Below are 5000 nucleotides of genomic sequence, written 5' to 3' on the forward strand. Positions count from 1 at the left end.
AGAAGACATAGTGATGGCCTCTACTAAAAAGAGGAGGATCCCATCAGCTTTCTATAGGCTAGGCCTACTATATTTATTTCTCAACTTTGCTAATATTAAGCACATTGTTTATCTTTACAACAGGAGTATAGCCTACCTGGCTGGCATGAAAATGAACCACCAGAAAAGTATCCTCCATTCGCTATTTAGTAATAATAATAATAATATGCCATTTAGCAGACGCTTTTATCCAAAGCGACTTACAGTCATGTGCGCATACATTTTTACGTATGGGTGGTCCCGGGGATCGAACCCACTACCCTGGCGTTACAAGCGCCATGCTCTACCAATTGAGCTACAGAGGCCAAAGAACTTCTTAAAATTAAGCACATTAATCCACTTTACAAGGGGTGTAGAGCCTAACTTGCATACAAGTCTGGGGAAGATAATTTTCACCATAAAAACGCACCTATTTAAATAAAACCAATATTTGCGGTCACTTTTGATAATGGTGTTTTCCCACTAATGGAACATTCGCGCTTATCGCCTACTGCCATGTGCTCATTGCTGTGCTTATAATGTGAAGAAATAGCCTAATAGTTTATCAACATTTTAAGCTAAACGTTCTGATCTGTTGCGTCAGCCTCATTGCATAAAAAAGGTTTTTTGATGCTAGTGGTTGTATTAATTTGGGATCTATCGCATCCCACAACTGTCCCAGACTATGTTTGGAATATTTATTTCTCGCACAGAATATAATAGGTCAACTTTTGTACTATGGGGGATAGTAGATTGACATAGGCTAGTGCTTTGGCTGTTTGTTAGGTCTACTCATCTTGTTGGCTGACGAAAAGTAAATGTGGACAGTTCTTCCAATATCTTCAATGTGCACACATGCGGCTATTCTGTGTTGAGCGGTTAACAAAGAAACAGGTACTCCTATATGCTTAATTTAGAGTTATGCATGTAACTTTAGTTGTTCTACAAACGTTGGGCTATATGTTTAGATGTTTAATACATTGTAAGGCTACATGATGCGACTCTAATGATGATTTGAAAAAAGTCGCTTGAAATGCATGAGCACTGCCTTGTTTTTCGCGCAGGCTGTACACACTTCATCAGTCTCTCATTCACAATTTGACAAGCACTTGATAATGCCTCGAATTTCACTGCGGCATCCCCTTTGTGGCCGTAATGCACCCTAAAAAAATCCATGCAGGATTGTTGTGCCCTTGGCCCGGAGTGCTGTGTTGTGCCCTTCTCCCTGAGTGCTGCGCGCTCTGAAGCACCTCTCACTCACATGGCTCTCCATCACGTGATCGGGTCTTTCTCATAGGCTACATTGTGAAGACAGATACATCGGGGACAAAACTGCGCGCGACCTTATCCAACACTCCCTCAAATCGTTTGGAGAAAATATTTATATATTTTTCAGCTTTTTCAATTGTTTTCTTCAAACTATAAAATAATATAAAATAATGCCACTGATTTCTAAGCAAATCCTGCTTGCTAAATGAACTAGTGTAGCCCACAGCCATATGGCATAGCCAGATCAGGACCTAACATATCGACAACTCAGAGTATGCTATACTGTTCTTCTGAAATAGTCTACATTTTCTTCATATCATGCTTCTTTAGACCTGTCTAAAATAAATAATGGATTTATTGTGAAGGTGTAGGCTATATTACATGGATTTATTAGACTTTTTAAAATGTAGATGTTCCAAAGGTCTGCATCAGTGGCTTGTAGGCTATGTGTGGAAGCCAGGAGATGCTAAATGTGTTTATGTTAATTAACGGTCAATTACCGTGAGACCGGCAGCTATTTGCTTGACAATCACCGGCTGACAAAATTTCATGACCGCCACAGCCCTAGCCGAGGGTATTCTACCTCTAGGGAATCTGTCGTAGTGTGAAAAGGATTTAAGAATGAGAGATTTAGAGAGAAAAGAGAGAATGATCCTGTTCTTCTCTCCACAGGGCCGAGGATCCGGCCGCAGGAGGACAGAGGCTGTGTCCAACGACGACGTGGATAAACCTTACGTCTGTGACAGTAAGACAACAGCAAACTCCCAGACATCTCCTATATTTCTTTACTCAATATACATCTTTGTATAAGTTACACAGTTTAAAAACATGGTTACGTTAATAACATTAATAACGTGTGACCTCCTCATCAGAATATTCTTGCCACGTATGTAGACACAGTTTGAGTATTAAAAAAAAACGATTTTCTTGTTTTATTTGTTAGGTCTCAATATTCTCTATTTATTTTCTGAAGGTGAAGGTGCGTATCTGGACATTTTCAGCTGCCTGAGATAGTTTTAGATCAATCACCTTATTTAGCTTTCATTGGGACGAGAGCAACCCTCTTCCCTCTCTAGCATGGAGATAGCCGAGTATGTGGATAGTCCAGCTAGCATGTTGGACGTTAGCACAGCAAGCTACTTCTACTTAAAGGAAAACATTGAAGGAACTGGTGCTCATGTCATTGGATATTATATCCTCTTTGAATGAAACTCTTTATCTTCTTCTTTTTCTTTATTTTCATTTTCTTTCATTTCTTTTGTGTTTCCTTTGTTCCTTCTAGACAGATACAAACAAAAGCGTAACTCAAAAACTGCTGACTCAGGTCACTATCTTTTCTCTGTCTGGCTCTCTCTAACGACAAGATCAGGTGCTGCTGTGGCTAATTTGAGCCTGGCCTGGGTTGTGTTCAGATGGGTAAAACGTTACAGGACATCCAGATAGAAATAGAGGAAGTAGAAGAGACATGCGTCTATGTCATGTAGAATAGGGAATAATGTCAACTCTATACAGTATATTTCTATGTTGCACCCTCCTGAATGCGTCCCTGCTTGGCTTTTTTTGTTTCTACTTTGGCTATCAATAGGATTGGCTAAAGCAGAAATACCTTTGGCTTCCATGCTACGTTTGAGCTAAACCAATATGTATCACTATTATGCTTTGTAATTGCATAAGCATTGATTGTTAATTCTAAGACCAAAGCGAGCTTGCATGGCACCAACATAACTCTACAGTATCTGCTGGTTTGTGATCAAGTTGCTGGGGAAGAGTGTCTCCTGAGTGGCGCAGTGGTCTAAGGCACTGCATCGCAGTGCTAGCTGTGCCACTAGAGATCCTGGTTCGAATCCAGGCTCTGTCGTAGCCGGCCGTGACCGGGAGACCCATGGGGCGGCGCGCAATTGGCCCAGCGTCGTCCAGGGTAGGGGAGGGAATGGCCGGCAGGGATGTAGCTCAGTTGATGGAGCATGGCGTTTGCAACGCCAGGGTTGTGGGTTCGATTCCCACGGGGGGTATGATTTTTTTTTTAATGTAAGTCGCTCTGGATAAGAGCGTCTGCTAAATGACGTAAATGTAAAATGATCTTTGAGCATCAGCTGAGCTAACGCATGTTTCTCTAGCGTTGTAACAATGCTGTCGCTACAGTTTCTGGATATCACAGACAACCTAACCTGCTGTCACTGCAGTTTCTGGATATCACAGACAACCTAACCTGCTGTCACTGCAGTTTCTGGATATCACAGACAACCTAACCTGCTGTCACTGCAGTTTCTGGATATCACAGACAACCTAACCTGCTGTCACTGCAGTTTCTGGATATCACAGACAACCTAACCTGCTGTCACTGCAGTTTCTGGATATCACAGACAACCTAACCTGCTGTCACTGCAGTTTCTGGATATCACAGACAACCTAACCTGCTGTCACTGTGATGTTACCAAACAACCTAAGCAGTGCAAAGAAAACAACATTCTCAACAGAGTGTTCACTCTTTTCCCACATCGTTTTGTTTTACAATGGCTACCCGGATGTGTTGAAGTATTACAGCGCTGTAACTTTCTAGGGAGTCATTTCATAGAGATGTTGTTTGTATAAGTGATCATATGCTACTATCCTAGTAGGAATTTGCTTGTAAATGAGTTCTCTAGTATTGTTGTTAGTTAGACAATTAGAAGTGTCAATACCTTCAGATGTCTTTTGGAAGAAAAAGCCCTCCTCAACGAAACATTGAGTACTGTGTAAACGGTTGGTCCTTTGCCTTGAGAGCTGGGGCATGTTCAGTAGTGCACACAGTAGCAAAACGTTTTGAAACAGAAACAGAACATTTTAGTTTGTTATTGGACTAGTTCAGTTAGAACCTCAGCATTTCCCTCTGTTTCAAAACATTTTCTCGTTTTCTGTGGTTCCAATGTATTGTAACGCTTCTGTGTTCTGTGTTCTGTGTTCTGCAGTCTGTGGGAAGCGCTATAAGAACCGCCCGGGCCTGAGTTACCACTACGCCCACACACACCTGGCGGAGGAGGAGGGGGAGGAGAGGGAGGAGAGGGAGGAGAGGGAAGAGAGGGAGGAGAGGGAGGAGAGAGAAGAGATGGCACCGTCCCCGCCACCACACCGATCAGACCCAGACCCTGACAACCACAAACGTAAGAGACTACTGTCTGATCAGGTTTTAAACTAATAGTAGTACAGGCTTATAAAAGTTGGTGATGAAACCAGTAATAGTGTAATAACAGCTTTTACAGATGACTGTATATGTGTTGCTAGTCCTCTATTGACTGTTACTGAACAACACAATCATGATCACAGTAGAACTGCATTATGGTAATGATTCGCCTAACACTGTGTCTTTTTGGGAACGCCGCCTCAAATAGCGTTTTTAGGACTTCTCGATTTACGTTCTTGCCAACTCCCATCGCTGTCATTGTCAAGTCGAGCATGATAATTCCATCAGAAGAAGAAACGGACTGGCACCCAGACGACTTCTTCTCTCACACGTGTACTCCTGTCTTCCTCCTCCGCAGGTCAGAGGGCGGCAGACGGCTCCATCATCCCTAACGAATACTGTGATGGATAAAGATAGATGCTGTACCTCTATAGACTATCGATAGATACTGTAGATGTTTATTTATCTCTCCATTACGCTTACAGCTCAGAGGGCGGCAGACGGCTCCATCATCCCTAACGACTATTGTGACTTCTGTCTGGGAGACTCCGAC

General features: G+C 42.4%; 1 pseudogene across 1 annotated transcript in view; it reads left to right on the top strand.

Annotated features, from left to right (window-relative positions):
• Positions 1-5000, top strand: part of LOC311122343 (zinc finger protein DPF3-like) — a 14857-nt pseudogene that overhangs the window by 6307 nt on the left and 3550 nt on the right. Inside the window, exons 4-7 of the transcript in view lie at positions 1960-2032; positions 2570-2611; positions 4236-4427; positions 4933-5000. The exon at positions 4933-5000 is cut by the window's right edge and continues 61 nt beyond it. The product of the transcript in view is annotated as a zinc finger protein DPF3-like (transcript). The remainder of the gene's footprint in view (positions 1-1959; positions 2033-2569; positions 2612-4235; positions 4428-4932) is intronic.

The sequence above is a fragment of the Coregonus lavaretus genome (genome assembly GCF_964263955.1).
Source record: "Coregonus lavaretus genome assembly, contig: HAP1_SCAFFOLD_4849, whole genome shotgun sequence".
Lineage (NCBI taxonomy): Eukaryota > Metazoa > Chordata > Actinopteri > Salmoniformes > Salmonidae > Coregonus > Coregonus lavaretus.